The following is a 20,234-nucleotide window of genomic DNA, read 5'->3' as shown; positions in this document are numbered from 1 at the left end:
CAGTGCTTCCTGGGACTACAGCTTCCATAAACTATGACACTTTGTTTCAGGGATTTTTTTCTGGGGCATAGACATCATCAACTAAAGCTAGCCTTATGTATGAACTGTGACCCAGCAATTCCTCTCCTGATTATATATACAATAGAAATGCATACAAATATATGCTAAATAACATGTACAAAAATATCTGTAGATACACATTCAAAATGCTCCAAGCTAAAAATAAACCAAATGTCCATCAACCATGAGTTGGATAAATAGATGGTACTATATTCATAAAATGGAATATTGCACATCAAAGTGAATGAATGAACTGTCACTAAACATAACAACATGGATGAATCTTGCAAACATAATGTTGAGCTTAAGAAGCCAGACACAAAAACATATGGCCTGTTTAATTCATTGGATTCCTATATCATAGTATTGGTGCTATATTGTTATTGGGGGCAATAACATGCAACTCAGAGTAAAAATTATATAATAAATGGAAAATGAAATATCCTATACTATAATTTGAAAAAATAAGGAAAAGCTAATTTGGGTTTTCTTCTTAAACATGATATAAGCTGTTAAGTGATCAGATATATGAAGGTATTTGTTATTTTACAGTATGAAGCTTAAAAATCCATAATATTACTTATTTACTGATGTGCTTTATAATGTTAATAACTTAGTGGACTTTTTTCCTCAGCATCTGATTAATTATATGCACACAATGACATTCATAGTATGTATGTGACTCTCATTTTAATTGATGCAATTAAAAATAATATGGCACAGATTTTTCAAGTTTAACAAGCAGAAATTAATAAATGGATGGTTCACATTTTAAGTCATCAACGTATCAGAAAGCAACCAGGCAATTGCAGGTAACTTTTGGTTGAGATAATTGCTTTGCTGTTCCAAATTGAACCCTTTGGGGTCAACAATTTCTTCAGTAACCATATTAGCATATTTTAATACCTGTTGAATCTAGAGGCTCACTAATATGCTTAGTAAATGGAATTGCTATTTACAGTTATTAGCATATTCAATCTCCATCCTAGCTACAAGACTCTGAAAGCATTATTAAAATCCCATTGCAGTAACAGAATCTCTGTGAATGTTTAAGATCATTCTGCCATAGAACAAACAGGAAAATATAATCTTTCCTTTTGGAGAGAACTTTTTCCTTTTAGGCATGGGCTCTTCATGTGGGCTTCTTAAGAGGCAGAAATGTGGACTCTGGAATCATGTTGCATGGCTTTGAATTCTGGCTCCATTACTTGGTAGAAGGATAGCCTTTGGCTAGCTATTAACCTTTGCATCTCACTTCCCTCATCTGTAAACTCAGAATAATAAACATACAAGTTATCATAGGGTTAAATAAATGCAATGCTCTTTGAACTGTACCTGGCATAAAATTAGGTACTTGAATTTATTTAACAAATATTTATTCATCACTTACTATGTTCCAGGGAATATCCAGGCACTTAGATATGTCAGTAAATAAAACAAATATTCCTGCCCTAATGGAGTTTACTTATACTTTATCCAAAGAGACAAAGAATAAACATAGTAAGTTATGTATACAGTGTGTTAGAAGATGATTAGAACTATGGGAAAAGGCACATGCAGAGTGGGGTCACTGAGATTAGGGTCCCAGAGGGACCAGACAGGTTGCAGTAAATAAAGTGGTCAAGGTGGTTGTCACTGAGAAGGTAAAATTTAAGCAAAGTCTTGAGGCAAGGGGTGTTAGCTAGTAGATATCTGGGGGAAAGAGAGTTTCAGGCACAGGATTGGTGAATTCAAAGGACAACAAGGAGGCTGGTATGGTTGGGCAGATTGCATGAGGGGTTGTAGTAGCATGAGTGAGGGGCTGGATCTTATATATAAGAACTGTGGCTATTACTCTGAGTTAAATTATTGTTGTTAACTATCATTACTCTTTCCAAGACAAGACATCTTTGCTGTAGATGTTTGAGATATTTCTATCCCAGGTCCATGGCACCCACTGACAATTAGTGAAAGATGTGAGATTGGTCATGGCTCGTTTTAAGATTCCAGGACTTTCCAAGATTGCCAAGTTGTTTGGCCAATCAAGTTGTATTAGATCTAGTCTATGTGAATGTGTGTCCCAGGGCAGGATCAGCATGTCACTTAGTGGTGGATGTTGGGTGAATTTCTCTCTCTTCAGAAGCATATCTATGTGATCGTGAGGAGGCCAGTTACCAGCCCTGTGGCTAGCAATAAGTCAAGGAAGAAGATCTTCTAGGCACGTCCACATCCACCAAGCTGCTTCCTTAAGCCACATTAGGGTAGGGATAGGAAATCCATCTAAATGAGAAAGAGAAAAAAGAAGAAAGTTTGTTTATTCTCTCCTCTCTGTGTGTTCCAAATCCCTGTCCCATCTTTCCAAAGCATATTCTTAGCATACATATGGTATATATGGGTTGTATATATGTGTGCAATTCGGCATGTCTATGTGCCCGTATGAGTTAAGTGATGCCCACTTTTGGAGCTATGGTATCTTTGGTCAGTTACAAGTGAAATATATTAGCAGTGGTTTCAGCAAATTATAGAAATAAGTTAGCCAAAGAGTTCACAGGAGTCTCCAGAGGGCATAGAAAAATTTAATTGCCTCTCTTTGCCTGTGCCTGGCTTTTGGAGAATAACTTCAGCTGCTTTTTGAATAAGAAGCATTCCTCACTTCATGATTCTCCAGGTAACTGGCCGGTTTCCACTGCCAAATTGATTTTGTTCCAAATTTTCTGTGCATATTAAATGGGATATGGTGACTCATTGTCTCCCAAGTTCTTTGAGGTTCATAACCAAGAGAGATTCTTCAGTTCGAATCAGTGTGATTCTATTCTCCGTCTCTCCATGCTCATGGCAATACTGTCTTTTTGTGCCTTTGGGGCCACACATATGGAAAACTGTAATCTTCCTTTTAGCCCTTCCTGCTTGCATCCTGTCCTCCGTCAAAAAGTTGTGAAGAGTTTGCCAAATGTGCATGAACACAGCACTGAAATGTTTTTGTTGTCTCAGCCATTTACAAATAATTTAACAGCCTACAAATTATTTAAAAGCAATCTAGCCCAAGTTCTTAGAACTTCCAATCACATTTTAGCACTTGCTGCTATGACAATCTTTGGGGATATTTTTCCACTCCTCCAGGCACTTCATTGGCTTTTATTCTATTATCTTTTATATCAAATTTATGTTTGCCCACCCGAAATTTTGTGGAAAACACGATCTTTCTTTCCTCTGGCTTTTCTGTTCCAACTAACAGAAGGGAAGAAAGCTTTTCCCTTGTAATTTTTTCATATTTTTCTTGGCCATTCCTTCCCCACCCCATAGTTACTGAGCATCCACTGTGTGCCAGATGTTTTCCCTTCCAATCCTCAAAGCAAGTCTTCAGGGTAGGCATTATCAACCTTTGGGTACTAGTGAGGAAACCAAAGCATGAGGCAGACAAGTTATCAGTTCAAGGCCACACAACTACCAAGTCAAAGGGCTAGGACTTGAATCCAGATCTTCTGCTCCATACCCCAAGCCATTCCTTGCCTTGCCTTTTCCACCAAATGGCTCCTTATTCTCAAAATATTCTCTATCATATCCATTGGATGTCTTATTTGCTTTTATAGATCTCTAGACTTAATTCTTCTGGAGCCTACTCTAGCCTACCCCAACCACATTTGTGAGTGGAATAAAGAAGAGTGCTTAAACAGCCCTATAGACACAACACCATCAAACCCCTTCTAGTGAAAATTCTGGTATATCTTGATGTGGCTATACAGTTAGTGTTTAATAAAGAGGGCATATATAGCCCAGTAAGATCTCAAGCAGCAGATTTTTCCTTGACCTCAGAACAGAATTAGCTTTACATCCTCTGGAGTGCCTGAGAGAAACAAGTTTTCCTTTATTCTAAGACAGGGTTACCCATATATGCAGGGGATTATACACATCAGCAATGCTGAAGGACATGAGCGGAGGAGGGTGGCATTTTACAGTGCTGGGAGGGTGACAACAATGTCATTTATTTGTTTGTTCATTTATTTATGAAGCAAAGACTTTCATTTATCTATTCACTTATTTATGACAGCAATGTCCTTTGTTTGCTTGTTTGTTTATGACAGTAATGTCTTCAAATGAAGGAAATACAGGGAGTCAGAAATCTAACTTCCCATCTTCTAAAAATGCATAAGCACTCCCCTTTTAAAATTACCTAAGCTTCAGTGGGAGCTTGTCTTTTTGTGGAGTGTATGTGTATATGTATGTGTGTTGGTATGTGTGTGAATATATGAGGGAAAGACTGCCTCTGTGTGTATCTACAGTGGTGACTCTCACTTCCAGAGAGTGGTATTTGTGCAAATCCAACAATTGGGAAATTCAGAGCAGACCTGCAGCCTATCTCTATACCCATGCTCTTCATTTTTTGTTGACTCAAAGGACTGAGACTCTTGTTTTCAAGACCCCTTCCTTCCCATGCTCTGGCTGACTTTGCCTCTACTTGATCAACCCTTGACCACCCTTTCTTTCTTTAGCACCATCATTTTCTCTCTCTCTCTCCCTTGTACATGTCATCCTTATCTTAGAAATACCTTTGTGATGCTGATACCCTTACATTCTCTTTCACTATCTTCACAAACTTAAAAAGAAAGCTGTATACAATTCATAATACCTCTCTTCCTCCTCCTTTCAAATAAAATTACTCTCTTAAAGACTATCATAACTTATCATAACGTGATGACTTCCACTCATTCATTCTGGACTTGCTGCAGCTTCAATATCTTGACAGTGCTCTTGCCCTTGCTTTGAGAATCTCTTCCTCCTCACAATCTAACACTTCCCTTACCCACCAAAGAGCCATCTGTCTTCCTTTTTTCATTACCTGCATCTCTGACTCTACATGAATCTCTCTCCAAGAGACTGATTCCTTCTCAGGAACTCAAATAGGATTGCTATGCAGATAGCTTTGAAATTTACATGCCTAATTCTATCCTTTCTCTTGATTCCAGGTCTACATGTATAAGTATCAAACACTTCCACCTAGATGTCACATGATCACCCTAAAATCAAAATGTGAGAACAAAGATACAATTTCCTCTAGAGTTAGTACATCTTGATGTCCCCTCATATTTGGTAATAGTACAATATCCTGTATGTTACTAGAGCCTAAGACCCAGTCCTGTGGTGTTTTTCCTTATTCTTGAGATGATGTAGATTTTCCTCTGCGAAATCTTTTCTATGAATATTTTTCTTTCTATTCTCACTCAGGTTTCCTAGTTCTTTCTTGATCTGTCATTAATCTGTTTTCCTTTATGCTAAATTCCCTGTACTCTAGGTACAATTTCTGCCCACTTTCTTTGCATGTTGCTGTGAAACTAATCTATCTGAAAGGCTTCCACTCAACTCCTCAAAACCCTTTTCTGTCTCCTCATTGCCAACAAAGCCCATACCTCCTTAGCCTTATATTCAGAGTGTCTCCGCCAATGTAAGATTGCCTCGCCCACCTTTCCAGTCTTGTCTTCCACTTCTTTCCCACATAAACCCTACACACCTGAAGTTTCTCTGCCTTCACTTCAAAACAACCTTACACATTCCTCACTCATCCTTCCTTCTGGGAATGCCTACCCTTCCTCTTTCTTTCTTTAAGAAGTATTACCACCCACTTTGATCCTACTTCCTCCAGGAATCCTTCCATAATTCCCCCTGACTGAAGTGGCCTCAGCTCCCATGGGTATACTGTGGTCTTGGTATTGAGGTATCGCTTATGTGTTATTACACACATGCATCAATTTTTCCCTATGCAGTCCCATTCATTGATTATTTGTACAAGTGTTTTCTTTCTTCCCAACCACACTGTAAGATCATGTTTATATCTCCTATGATACTTAAGACAGAATCTTTCATCGTTTTTTATTGAATAAGAACAGTCTCCTCTTAGTGTGTGTGTGTATAAAGTAAGGGGAGAAATTGCACAAGAGAATTCATTGAGATATGGGAAGAAAATACTAAAACTTTAATTTCTATTAGTGTTTTCCACATTTATTTTAAATTTATATTTTGTGAATGTTTTATAGTAAAATATTTTGATACAGTATTCATACATTCAACATTTAAATGCTGTATTTATTATAAATAGACCTGATAGTTGTCTTAAATTGGATTCACTAGACTGAAGTGGAGAGTTATATTTAGTAAATTGACTGGAGAAACTCTTGGAAGATATACCTACCAGCAATGGAGAAGGCAGGAGGAGAACAGGGAGAAGAAGGTGGCCTGCAATGTGTTTGCAGCTGAGGTCTCAGCAGATCCTACCATGAGCTCTGGAGCTAGGAAGGCCCTTCAGAGTTTTCCTGAATTAAGGTAAGGGGGCTGGGCATTCCTTCCTCCTCACTAACGAGTCATTAGCCATGGCCCACTCCCAGCGAAGAGAGTGCCTTCAGCTGAGAGCAATTCCCAGTGAAGGACGCAGCTGTGACAATCAGCAACCCATATATGCAGGGGATTATACACATCAACCCTGAAGAGGGGATCTAAGGAGAGCACCACAATATCCACCACAATGGCTCAGTCTCAGGTTTCTCTCTCTTTCTTTCTCTTTAACTGATGGGAGTGCTATCAAAAATCTTTGGAGACCCTTGGATCAAAGAAGGATTGAGGGAAAGCAGAGTAAGAAGACTAACATTGCTTAAGGCCTCTCTGCTTTAGGCACTTTGCCAAGTACTTAACATACTCTTCTGCTCCATTTCAAAGCATAAAGAGCAGAGAATGATAAGTGATTAACATCCTTCATGCATGTTTCATGCTGCCAGGAAAGTGGACTATGCATTGAATTTGGTTTTCTAAAGATGGAGCTATAGGATTCACATGGGGATGACTCAAGAATGAATAGTATTTAAAGCAGGACAGTACCCATTTTCATCAATGGCCACCTCCCAAGTTGTGAGGAGGGAATTCTACCCAATTATATTCCTTTAATGTTCAGTAAAGGTATCCTTCAACAAAGCTGGTTATTTCCGTTCTGTAGGGGAGCGATACTGAGCTGGAAAATGTCTTCCCTGAGAGTTTGTTTTGAACAATTATGGGATCCTTTCTTGCTAGTGAATAATATCTTTATCTCATCTCTGCAATCTCTTGTTAAACTCTAAGAGACTGAGAACATTCACCTCCTCATCTTTTTCTCTCGGGTCCTTTTAACTTAGGTGGCTCTTCAATTCCTTTTCCAGTCCGTATTTGAAGGAGACTGTGTAGCACCATCACAGTGGGAGTAAAAAAACTCCAGAGTTGGACAGATTCACTTTTTTGTTGTTCTGCTATACATACTGGGGCAAGGAACTGTCTTTCCTTTAGCACCAGTTTCTGGATAGTAAAAAGGAGAGAAGATTAATATCCATCTCCCAGACACTTTATTATTGGAGATCCATACTCATTGTGTTGTGGTAAAAATTCAAGAATAAAAACCATATAAAGTTCTTAGCCTAGTACCTGGTTTATAGAATGTGCAAATTAAATATTGGCTATTTTTAAGTTTCTGATTTTTCTTTGCTTTCTTGCACTCTTTTTTATGTTTCTCTCTATTCCTAGGAGACTGTGGCATTATGAAATCTCAGAGTAGAAGGGACCGAAAGGGTAACCAAGCTGTATCGCTCATCCCCATCATTAATTGTCTTTCCAGCACCTTCATCCTTTGCTTTCTGCCTCCCCCTCCCAACACCATTTTTTATAGCCTCCTCATTTACCTACTAAATTTGAGTGTCAGATTGCACTGGGGATATTATTCTGTTTCTTGCTACCCAGAGAAAATCCAAAGGCCAGCATATTGTGAAGTGCCAGGCCCTGGGAATGGCCACCTGTGAGAGGCCAGCCTGCTTGCTTGGTCATCTGGTGCAGAGTAAAGCCCCAACAGGGTCTGAATGCTGTGCATGGAGTCCAGTCAATGTTAATCCCAATGAAGTAATTCTTGATCACTGTGACCATGTTTCCTAATGCAGATACAGCATAGGCTGGGGTCAGCCAAAAGGGAGCCATTTACCCAATGCAATAAGAAGGGCTAAGGGGGCAACTGTGTGAGCTAATAACCTTAGGTTGCCTTGCTACCCTGAAGCTATTGGTATAAAATTATTCAGGCTTTTAAGTCCCAATTATTGACTCCTTGTCTTGGTTGCTCACAACCGCTGAGCTCCTTGTCTACAAATACCTAGTTGCCTCTCTTTCACATTCAACTTCATGCTCTCATTTCTTTGTTCCCTTTTTTCCCCATTAAACAAATAGGCCAAATCTCTTCTCGCATTGTCCTTAGGCCAAGTTTCAAAGAAGGGCAAGTTCCTGCCTAAATCGCACAACTCATGTAATACACACACACACACACTGAGAGCAAGAGCAAGAGAAAACAATCCCCAAATCTTAAGGCAAAAAGCCTTATGATCCACTTGTTCCTGGGCCTCTTCCCATTGACCTGCATCTCTTTTCTATAATTCACTTGTCTTACTCCTCTTGCTGTTTTATATTTGGAAATCTACTCTTGGAGCCCATTCCAGGAAGACTCAGGGTCTATCCAAGTGCCAGATTCTTTCCAAGGTCTGTCAAAGCCCAGTTTTCAAGAGTCTGTGGGAGTTTCCCTTTAAGCCTCCCCAAGTGACAGCAGCCCAGTGACACTGACAAGATTTCCTATCCTTTTGGTGTATTTATCAGAATCCCTGTCAGTTTCATTCAGGTGCTGGGAAAGAGGTAGAAAAATTCCCCTGAAAGGCAGTTGTTAACCAGTTCCTCCTGACCCCTTCTGGCCCCAACTTACCCCAGAACACAGTCCCTGCAGGTGCAACATGTAGAACTGGCATATGCATCTATCATTCTCCCAGAGGAGGTTTTCGGACCCTTTGAATTAAAAAACGATCGTCTGAATTATTTTTTTCTTTATACAGTAGCTTTCTCAAACATGCATTCCTATGTAGCATATATACCCTTTTCATTGGTGGTCATTTTCCCAGCAGTCATAACTATCATAATACACAATTTTATAGCACCCTCCATCCAGGAATCTCATTGCACTTTATAAACAGTAGCTAATTGGAGAGAGACTGCCGGGTATTTATTTAATAATACAGTTGTATCTTCTGTTTTAACAAAATGTTCAGTTCTTTACTGTTTATTGTCAATGTAATTTCCTTCACATAATACAAATTAATGAGGAGAGAAAAAAGCAAATTTGTTTTTCATTAGTTACTAATTTAAGGATTTCCAAGCTGATTAATCAGAGTTCCTCCCATCCTCCTGGTTCCTATGCACTCAACTGATCAACCATTTTTCTTCCCAAGAATATCATTTGTAGATCAGTATTTGTTCAGAGTCCGTAACCTATGCAATTTCCCATTTGTTAATCCATCTGCATTTTTCACAGGTATCTTTCCCTCCCTCTTCCTCACGATTCATGTGCACATGACACAGCATGTACATATCCTTTCTTTCCCATTTCTCTAGTAACTCCCTCTTTTTTATCATCTAGTCTCTCCAAGATATGTCTTTCTTTTTCCTTTTTTCCCTTTCCCTTTTTTACTACCTTTGAATCTAACTCTGTGGCCTCAAGGGCAAAATCTTTCAATTTGGAGTTATTTCCAAATTCCCACACAGACAGAGATGATAGCTTTCTGCTATGGGGAGATTATTAACTGCTCATACCACTTTATCACAGAATTTTTTTGCGTCTGACAGTTGCTTATAAAATTTATACTTTTCAAATTCTTGAACAGCATGCTTATCATTGTCACATGCTTCTCCTTTATTGGGCCCACAGGCAAAACCCAATTATTAATTGTGAAATAAACAGCTCTCCAGCAGAGAGAGACCCTCTATCCTTTCACAGGAGCTTCCTGGTAGGACTGTGTTTATGGGTATGTGATCTGCGGAGTGGTATAGGGTCCCATGCTTAGAAGGGCTCTGTGCTTGGTTTAATGCTTTGTCATCATGAGCTTGAAATTCTTCATAACATTTTAACAAGGGAACCTGCATTTTCATTTTGCACCAGGTATCACAGTTATATAGTCAGTCCTACTTCTACAGTATTTGCTTCTTCCTTCAATTTACAGGTACTGGAACCCCAAGTAAGGCCAATGGGGTTGGGCTGGCCCTTTGGTGTTTATTATTATCAAGGAAGAGTTTGCAACAGGTCTCTTTCACCAGTAGGAACTTTCCCCCACCTCATTTACCACCACTGAGAGAATCTCCTCTGAGTCTTCTAGATCATTTGGTCACTTAAACTCCAACACATTCTTCTCCTCTGTCTTAGAACTCAGTTTTTCTCCTCCTAGGATCCCTCATCTGAACTTTTTCTTATCTCCTTCCACCTTCCTCACTAGGGGATTCATCCTAATCAGGTGACTGGGAGTAACCTGACTCTGTAATTCGGTGGCAGTGACACTGAATCTGGTATCTAAGATCCTCTGGATCTGAAGTCTGAACTCAAATATTCAGCCCAGACTGAAAAAGTCTTCCCTGATAGTGAGGAAAATGCTATCTAGAAGCAACAACCACCAGGAGGTGGGCTAAGGAGAAAAGAAAGAAACAAGTACTTTGAAAGAGAGGCATGGAGGGACCATAAGAAAAGCAACAGGAATAAAAAAACAACTGGTCTAAGGAAGAGGCACAGGTTCATCACTTATGAAGATATATGCAAACAAGATGCAAAACGAAGTGAAAAGGGATAGGAAAGATCTCCTCATGAGTATAAAACTGATTGAAATGTCAACTGTCATCTGTACCTAGGGACCCATTGTGAAGGAAAAGCTGAGACTCTGCTGGAAAACAAATCTGACAAGAACTAGACCATGTCTCTCTCTTTTAGACACATACACACACAACGATAACAATGACAATTATGACAATGTTATTCTATTTTACCTGATTTGTTCCTTTAGGTGGCAGCTCTTAAAGATCAAAGACTTTATCTTTTTTGCTTAGGCACTGCCATTTGTCATAGTGTCTAGGATTTTATGTGTATTTTCAAAACTCTAGCTCAATTTATGACCCTTCTTTTCAGTAGTTATGTGTTTTGCATTGATAATGACATTCAATGTAGATTCAATATGATTTGAAGAGTAACAAGCATGGAACACACTTCTTGGACTCAAATTCCCATTTGGCTGTTGCCAGCTCTGTAGCATTGGCCATAGAGCTAAACTTCTCTATGTCCCAATTGGTTCATGTATAGATGGGTTATTGAGAGGACTAGATTAGTTAATATACCTAAAGCCCTTAGCCTGCCTGGCACTAAGTACTCAATAAATGTCAGCTATTACTGTTGTGGTTGGCTTTCCTCTCTGCCTTGTGAGAAAGCACAGCTGGACTGTGCAAAGTGTGTAGTGAGACCCTGATCTCTGGAGCTCCAAAGCCACATTTCCTGCAAGGGCTATAATCCTCCCACAGTTCCATAGCATTCTCACCTCTTATGGCAGGAGCAAGCCTTGATTTGAATATATAGCTCAGGGGCTTCTTCCCTGTCTTTCACCTTCCTGGCAAAGGTGATATATCCCATGTTTATTTCCCAAAGAGATTTGCCAGAAAGAATATTTCTGACCATTCACATCCAGAGCAGACCATAGAGATATAGTTGTGCTGTATGGATAATGTTTTTCCAGATATTGATAAAGCTCATGCAATGGTGAATGAGACAGCAAGGTGAGGATGATATATCCAATGCATAAGTAAGAACAAAACATATTACACTTGGGGAAAACCTCTCTGGGAAATCAGTGGGACCAAGAAATGGAAATACTAATATAATGGATAGGACTATAGTACCTTAAGAAAGGCAGTCACCTTTCTCTGAACATCTCTACAGCCCCCACAAAGCAATAACATAAATCCAATTACACAATAAAATATTTAGAACATATTATTTAGTTTAACCTGAAAACACAATGATAGAAGACCTTGGCATTTTCCATTGCTTATAGTTTCTTTGTGGAAAGAATTCACCCCATTAGGTGACAGCTGTCCTTGATACTAAAATAGCATTCAATCTTTCTTCTTTTTGTTTTTTTTTTTTTTTCAGATGTAAACCAGGAACATTTGTACTTGCTTTCATAGTGTCTAAAGCGCTTGGGTTTTTAATTGATTATTTTTTAGAACAGCCAAGCTTGCCATTGGAGAATTCTTTGAATTTTCAAACAAAGCCCAATGCCACAAAAACCCTGCAGAGTCCCCAAATAAAGCAATATTATACCCTGAAGAAAGCATTTGATTTCAGGAGCAGCCGTGCTAACATTTATCAACAACATCCTTCACTGCCCCCAGTAGATGCACATAAATGGACTCCTGGTGAACAAGATTGTCATGTTCTGCAACCTTCTACTTCTCTCTACATAAGTATCAAGTTCTCAGACTGCACTTGCTGACCAGAGTCAGAGAGCCCACAAATAAATCAAATTATCAGAAGGCAATAGTTAGCTCTCTTTACAGGAGCCAAAGGAGAAGAAAAACAGCCTTTATGTGCCAAACTTAACACCTTCCATCTGAAGGATCTACATGACAACATTGGGGAGATTATGATGGCAAGATAGAATCATCTAAGTCACCTTTGCCCCCTGAATACTGATTGTCTACAGTTGAATTGCCAATTGCTTAATCTAAGCTTTTTTAGTGCTTTTCACTGGTAAAAATAATAATGATAATGGGTTAAAAGAATAGCTTCCTGTCCTAACATCTTTTCAGATCATAGCTGGATGACCCTTTCATTCTTTTTGGTGCAGCAGCCCATAAATATGAAGGGACAATAGAGATGTAACATGCTAGAAGAATGTCTTTAATCCAACGTGCTGTGACACTAATGGAATACATCTCAGACATGATAATATTAAACTATTTGCATTAACTCTCCCTTGTTGCTGGCAATCACACTGTGACAAGTGTCATCTTCAACAAGAAGATAACCTTAAACATTCCATTTTGGCACAAACATCTTTTACTAGCAATAAGTAATCCCAGAAAAACAAGTGCTTCTACACAGATTTCCCTTGCATAGACTGACCTAAGGTAAGGAGATGACAAAGGCTGACTAATTAACAAGACGTTTTGAAGCTAATACTCAGGAGTGCCTAACTTTCTGATTTCCATTTGTAAATATTTTCTTTTTACTTGTAATTAAATTTGAAGCTAGTGAGACTTTTGATTGGCTTTCGTAGGTTTTCTGGGGGAGGAGGGAGGGGATAGAATTTCCCTCAATGTAGTGTAAGCATCTGACATTTGCTCTTTATTTACTCAGAATGCGTAATAAAATGTTTGATGTAGGACTTATGTATACATTTGCACTATCTATTCTATCAGTGTTGGTGTTCAAAGACAAAAGGTTTGATCTCTCTTCCTGTATGGAAGATGGGAATGGGGCCTTTTGAAATCCAGCTAATAGTGTTTCTTACTGTCACTTGAGATCTGTGACAAAAAAATTTCCAGAACATGTTTCCAAAGAGATTGTAATCAGGAGCAACATAAACAGTTGGTGGCAACTCACTAAATGCAAACAAGTCTAAACAAAAAAAGGCTAAGACTCAAAGCCAAACATTTCAGGAATCAAGAAGATTCCACGAGAAAAAATATTTAAAGTAGAAGAAGGTATGTGACCCAAGTGAATTTTCTTATTTAGCATTCTGATCCTTACGCTTTCTTTTTTGGGTAGCTATGGCCCCTGGGCTAGGTGTATTGGAAGGGGCCAATTCCAAGTGACCATGGTTGTCTTCCATATGTAGGCTTTGTTATTTTTACATGAGACCCAAACATCTCAGAGTACACTGCATTTGGAAATCATTTCACCCCATAGAGAGTCCCATAATAATATGGGTCAACATAGACAGACAAAGTACATAATTTCTATAATAGGCACATAATTCTTCAGTAGCTCCATGAGTCTTTATTCTCTTGCAGTTTAAATTTGACCTATCTTCCTAATTCTCTCCATTCACTGGTGGAAGAACAATGTGTAAGCATAAAAAGAGTTGAAGCAGAAAGATGTAGGGTGGAGATGAATATCTTCACTCTGATTAGGGAAGGGAGAATGATTCCTACGGAAAAGAATGCTTTGGGTAAATCTATAAGGTTTGAGAGACAGCTTAGAAGATACTTGGGTGGGAAAGATTGCTTAGTGTATTTGAGAATGGTATTTATCCACTAAAATACTCAGAAGAAGTGATAAAGATGTGGGAGAGAGGGGTGGAGCAAGGTAAGGGGCAAGAGAATAAACCCAGGTCTAGAGCCCACGAAAAAACAAAAAAACAGGGATCCCTGGGTGGCGCAGCGGTTTGGCGCCTGCCTTTGGCCCAGGGCGCGATCCTGGAGACCCGGGATCGAATCCCACATCGGGCTCCCGGTGCATGGAGCCTGCTTCTCCCTTCTGCCTATGTCTCCGCCTCTCTCTCTCTCTCTCTCTGTGTGGCTATCATAAATAAATAAAAAAAAAAAATTAAAAACAAAAAACAAACAAACAAAAAACAGGTTGGAGGTATTCTTAGGACTACTTGCTAAAAAGGCCAACTTTGCCTACAGTAGGTATTGATTGAATCCTTGGACCTTACCTTTTGAGTAAAACTAGAAGACCTGAATTTTCAAACTGGTAAGACAACTTATTATCTATGCGCACTTAGGTAAGTCTCTTAAACTATTTCAATCTACAGAATTACCTAGTGTAAGAGGGTCTACAACCTGGCTCATCTTTCTTGGGAGTTTTTAGGTGAATCACATGAAGAAAAAGCATATGAAAGCATTCTGAAAATCTGAAGTGGGACTTTTTAACAACATGGAAGACTGAGAAGACAAGAATGCAAATTGAAGTGCTGGAAAAAATATTTCTCTATTGATTATTTAGTACGTAGCTCAAAGAATGAAAAGGAAATCCAAAGTGGCAGCAAAGAGAAAAACCAAAACCAGAACAGAAAGTAGGAGCTGATGCCACTTGCCCAAGGAGATTTCAAATCAAATATGTAGTTAGAGACCAGAGATTGGGACCCAGAGACATAGCTTTGTATCTGTGTGAGGTTGGAGGCTGAAAAACAACTCTGTGCATAGAGCTCAAAGTCTTAAAAAGCTACCCTATTTGTCAAGAGATCTAAAAAACTTTTCCTACCAGTTCAGAAAGACAGAAATAAAGTTACTATTTATCCAAGGCCTCAGGGGAAGGGGAAAGAGTTGCTTATGAGAAATTTAAAGCCACATGTGGGTTGTGCCAAATGTAGGTGTAGTCTGAATTTATTCTACTAGGGTGGTACAGAAAACTTAAACCATGAAATTAGCATTAGAAGCTGATTTTGGGCTATCAAATGACTTGAAATCCCCAATGAAAACACATCTGAAAGGACTCAAAAGTGTTTTATTTTTTTCTCCCACATTCAGAGCAACCAGGATCTCCAGGGAAAAATAGGCTCTGCAGAAGATGAGTTCACAAATTAAAAAATTACAAACCACACGAGGAAATGAGTCACCATGAAGGAGAGTCAAGACATAAAAACAAATGAAATCTAGCTACCAAGTCTTGAACATAATAAATTTTGGATGATGCAGATTTTGAAGGCATTAAATAGAACTCCTGAAAATGAAAATAGTGATAAAAAATTTTAATGCTAAAAAAAGGATAATAGAATGATGAAAAGTTTTTATCAAAAATAGATGTTTTTATTTTATACTCTAATGATAAATATTACAAGCATAAGGGAACTTTATGTAATGTTTATTAATGTCCACTATGAAGATCTATATTAAATTCTGAAGATATCAAAACCAGTTAAGATGTAGTCTCTGATCTTGCAGAGGTCCTATTCTAGAACAGACCACAACAGTGCAGAAAAAGCAATAGAATGTTGGAGATGAATAAGGTACAAAGAGGGTATTAAGTAGGCAGTGGTCCAGTCTATCTACTGGGTTCGGGCAGTTATGAAAAATTTTTTAGAATTGGAGATAACTGAGTTGAGTTCAAAAGTTGAATGGTTGTTTTCCAGACCCATAAAGCGGAAAAGCCACTAGAAATAGAAGGTGCATGATAAAACAACATGGTATGTCTGGGTTACTGGGTGTGAAGGTGAAGGAAAGGGTAGAGAGGTAAGCAGGCACAGATCATGAATAGTATAGGGTGATTTTTACAGAGAGGTATGAGGAAAGCACACGAAATCAGACTTCCTGATTTAAATCTTGGGCATAGAATTTACTAGTAATGTAACCAGTCTCAAATTACTTAATATCTCTATATGTCAGTTTCCTTAATTGTAAGATAGGGAGGAATAATACAAAATCTTCAAGAGATTGGTATGATAATTAAATGAGATTATGTAAGTCAACACTTGGCACAATTTCTAGACTGTTTTTTTTTTATTTTAAAGATATTATTTATTCCTGAGAGACACATAGAGACAGAGATATAGGCAGAGGGAGAAGTAGGCTTCCTGCAGCAGCCTGTTGGCAGGACTAAATTCCAGGACCCTGGGATCAGGACCTGAGCCAAAGGCAGACCCTCTACCACTCAGCCACCCATGCATCCTTTTCTAGGCTATTTTAATGGACATTAGACTTAGTTATTATAATTGCCATTCTTATTAAGATAGAAGTATTTTGAGAGATATGGAAGCAAAAAATTAATAAATATGTCATTCACTAAACAAATAGTGAGACACTGTGGGAGAAATTAGGATTATTGTAATGAACAAGACAGACTTTGCTCCTTCCCTCAAGACACTTACATTCTAAATGGGAACACAAATATTAAAAAGATGCAGAGAAATATTAAAATATTAAAGGAGGCAGAAAAAATGATCATCTCAATTAGCATCACCTAGGAACTTGTTACAAATGCCATTTTTCAGATTCCATTCCATACCTACTGAATTAAAAACTTTGTGAGTAGGTCCCAGCAATCTGTGTTTTAACAACTATTCCAGCTGATTCTGATGCAAGCTAAGGTTGGAGAATCATTGCACTAGGCTTTTATTACAACTTTAATGGAGGGAGTTCTTTAGCGCAGTTAAAAACACCCCAACAGCACCTGGAAGGAAGCCACTGAAAATTACTTGGCTCCAGGTACTCTTATGGTGCCTTCAGCTTTTCATGTGTTTTTCTGAGGACTAATTTAGGTTTAAAAGACCTTGTTTTTTAAATTGAATCTTGGTAAAATTTAAGGAAGAAATCAATAGCTAATTATAGTCTGTTTGATTTCCCTTCTTCACTACCCTCAGGGGGATAGAATATGGGCCTGTTGCCTACAACCAGGGGCTCCATGATCATCCAAAGGGACAAAGAGAGGTTCTTGCCCAAAGACCAAGAGTGAGAGCCAGCAATAAACGTGGGCCAACCTTGTAAAGAATACATTCTGTGGATTGTGCCCACCATCCAGCTGCTTACCTGCTACTTAAAGTACTTAAGTAGTTGCTCATAAAATACCTTCAAAGGAAAGGAGATTCAATTAATTGCAGAACCTTTAATTTTGTTATTGGGTGAGCATACAAATTGAAACAATACTACCTGTGGCTTTCTTTTTGTCCCTCCTTCTGAGTTATACTCAACTTTTATCTTGAATATATGTTGAAGAAATACTTAATGAAGATTCATTAGAAGGGCTGCTGTACGGCACCTGGGTGGCTCAGTCTGTAAAGCATCTCTTGGTTTCAGCTCTCAGGGTCCTGGGATCAAGCCCCAAGCCTGCTTGAGGATTCTCTGCCTCACCCTCTGCCCCTCCCTCCACTCTCTAAATCAATCAATCAATCAATCAATCAATCAATCAATCTTGGGGGAAAAAAAGAAGAAGGGATGCCAAATGGTTAGCCTGCATAGGGCTACCACAGGCCCAGGTCAGGCCAGATCAAATGGACAATACTATTAACAATACCATATAAGCTTGCTGACAGACAGATTAGTAGTGTGTTTGTGACCTATCTCTGGGACTGCCTACCTCAAAGATAAGTCAAACTGCTGACCTCACTGAAAGTTTGAGTAACTGTTTCCCAAAAACATTGCATCTTTGAGGCTGAACCTAGCGGTGATCTTTATCCCTAAAGTTTGTTTGTAAGTTTGTTGTTTAGCACTTTGAGGAAGTTTTCCTATAGACATCTTGTTATCTATGGTCATTAGATAACCAGGTCAATCCATTCTGTGCCTGAAGAATAGCATTAATAGTGCTGCTTTTAACTAGCCATAATCACTATCTGTAAAGGACAAAGAAGAATGCATTTGGATGCCAAGAATACATCCTTCTCCCTTAATAATAGGGTCACTGAAAGCAGCATTTGGTGACTTAGCATTGGGCTGGAGGAAGGATAGAGAAGGAGAAAGGAAGACATATTCCTTCAATAAGGGTATAGTGCTTTTTTATACTTCTACCTCTCTAGAGTGGTAGAAAATAGTTGATATCAAATATAAGAAGGCCTCTCTTAGTGTTCTACACTGGGGACTGCAGGCATTTTAATGGATGCGCAGAGGTGGAGGAGTAGATTAAGCTCCAGGTCATTTTAAGGGGCCAGGGAAAGGGCTGCTTGTTTGGCAGCATCTGAATGTGAGCCTTAAGTAAATTCCCAAGTGGAGACATTGATCTTGCTTTAGATGAAGGACAAGAAAGTGATTGACAGATGGAAAATCTTTTTAATGTAGAGTCAGAATGTTGAAAACCAGTATGGGATCCCTAATATTCTAATATAAATTCAGCAGCACACCTGGAGTTTGTTAAGGTAGCAAAATAATAAAAGTGCTCTTGATGACATTTTGCCATCAGGGGTGGAGGACTTCATGGGTCCAAGATCCCCCTTGGTATTTAACCAATATTAGACCACATTGGGGAAACAGGGGTAGGGGTTGTTTGTCACAGAGCCAAGAAACACCCCATGACACAGTGGCAGTCATTGAGGTAGAAGACACCTATCTCAATAGATTTTTCGGTATGGGAAACTGGTTATTTGGGGAACAGATGTTGAAGATAATGGTCTCATTCATTTGGGGAATATAAATAATAGTGAAAGGGAATAAAGGGGAAAGGAGGAAAAATAAGTGGGAAATATCAGAAAGGGAGACAGAACATGGAAGACTCCTAACTCTGGGAAACGAACCAGGGGTGGTAGAAGGGGAGGAGGGCTGGGGGTGGGGGTGACTGGGTGGCTGGCACTGAGGTGGGCACTTGACAGGATGAGCACTGGGTGTTATTCTCTATGTTGGCAAATCGAACACCAATAAAAAATAAATTTATTATTAAAAAAATAACGAAAGACAAGAATGATTAGTTTTCAAGCTTCAAATGGTTAACTCATTGCCCTTTATGTATAGTTTCTTATGAGCTCTCAAAATGGTACAAGTGGAAAAAACTGGAGGTAGAGGTTAAATGACTTGCCCAAGGCCATAAAGTGGTAGAGCTGGGTTGTGAACCCAGGCACTCTGATTCTAGGACCTCTACTCTTAATCAGCTAAACTTACATAAACTTAACTGTCTTTGAGTCTCTGGACTTATGGACAAGAGGATATACAAGCTTTTTTTTTTTTTTTTTTTTTAGATTTTATTTATTCATGAGAGACATAGAGAGAGACGCAGAGACATAGGTGGAGGGAGAAGCAGGATCCTTCTGGGAAGCTTGATGCAGGACTCAATCCCAGGACCCCAGGATCACAACCTGAGCCAAAGGCAGATGCTCAACCACTGAGCCACGCAGATGTCTCCATACCAGCATCTTTGTAGTCAAAATTCCTATAGGTGAAGGTTCCTCTGTACTCTAAACTTTATACTCAACTTCAGTTATTTGGTAAATTCAGATATGCATGCAGTAAGTTTGAGGGAATTTTCAATGTGTTGCTTTAATTTGGAATAATGCCATTGGACTATATTTCTCCTCACTAGTCTCTGCTTACTTTCCCTACCTTACCATCACTGTATCATTTAAAGAGGATATTACAGTGGCTAGAACACTTGAATTCCCAAACCTACTATGTATTTGTACCTGACTTTAAAGCAAAGGAATCATCAGGTGATTCTAGTATCTACATTTGTAAATTGCAGTATCTATATCTGCAAATGGCAGGTAATGGCTATTGCCTGATGGGTTTTTGAAAAGCAATTTGTTTATAAGTGACTTCTGACTCCTTGGGTCAAAGAATTATATAAATTAAAACAGAAATGAAAGATCCTGCCGTAACACCAGTTATTACTGGGAAAAAGAACATGCCTTCAATAAGAATCATGGAGATCAAAGGGCAAATGCATTCAATTGAGCAAAACTAATAAATTATTGGAAAACACTTTC

The 20,234-nt window shown here is 38.8% G+C and overlaps 1 protein-coding gene across 1 annotated transcript in view; it reads right to left on the bottom strand.

The window, feature by feature from the left end:
• Positions 1-724: 724 nt before the first annotated feature.
• CNR1 (cannabinoid receptor 1) overlaps positions 725-20,234 on the bottom strand; it is a 53,070-nt gene continuing 33,560 nt past the window's right edge. Inside the window, exons 2-3 of the transcript XR_012033890.1 lie at positions 8,786-8,865; positions 725-2,319 (exon numbers count right to left, since the gene is read on the bottom strand). The gene's annotated coding sequence lies outside the window, so the exon portion shown is untranslated. The remainder of the gene's footprint in view (positions 2,320-8,785; positions 8,866-20,234) is intronic.

Source organism: Canis lupus, chromosome 7, assembly GCF_048164855.1.
Source record: "Canis lupus baileyi chromosome 7, mCanLup2.hap1, whole genome shotgun sequence".
In the NCBI taxonomy this organism is placed as follows: Eukaryota; Metazoa; Chordata; class Mammalia; order Carnivora; family Canidae; genus Canis; species Canis lupus.
The sequence above is the reverse complement of the archived record's forward strand: the minus strand, read 5'-3'. Positions and strand labels throughout refer to the sequence as shown.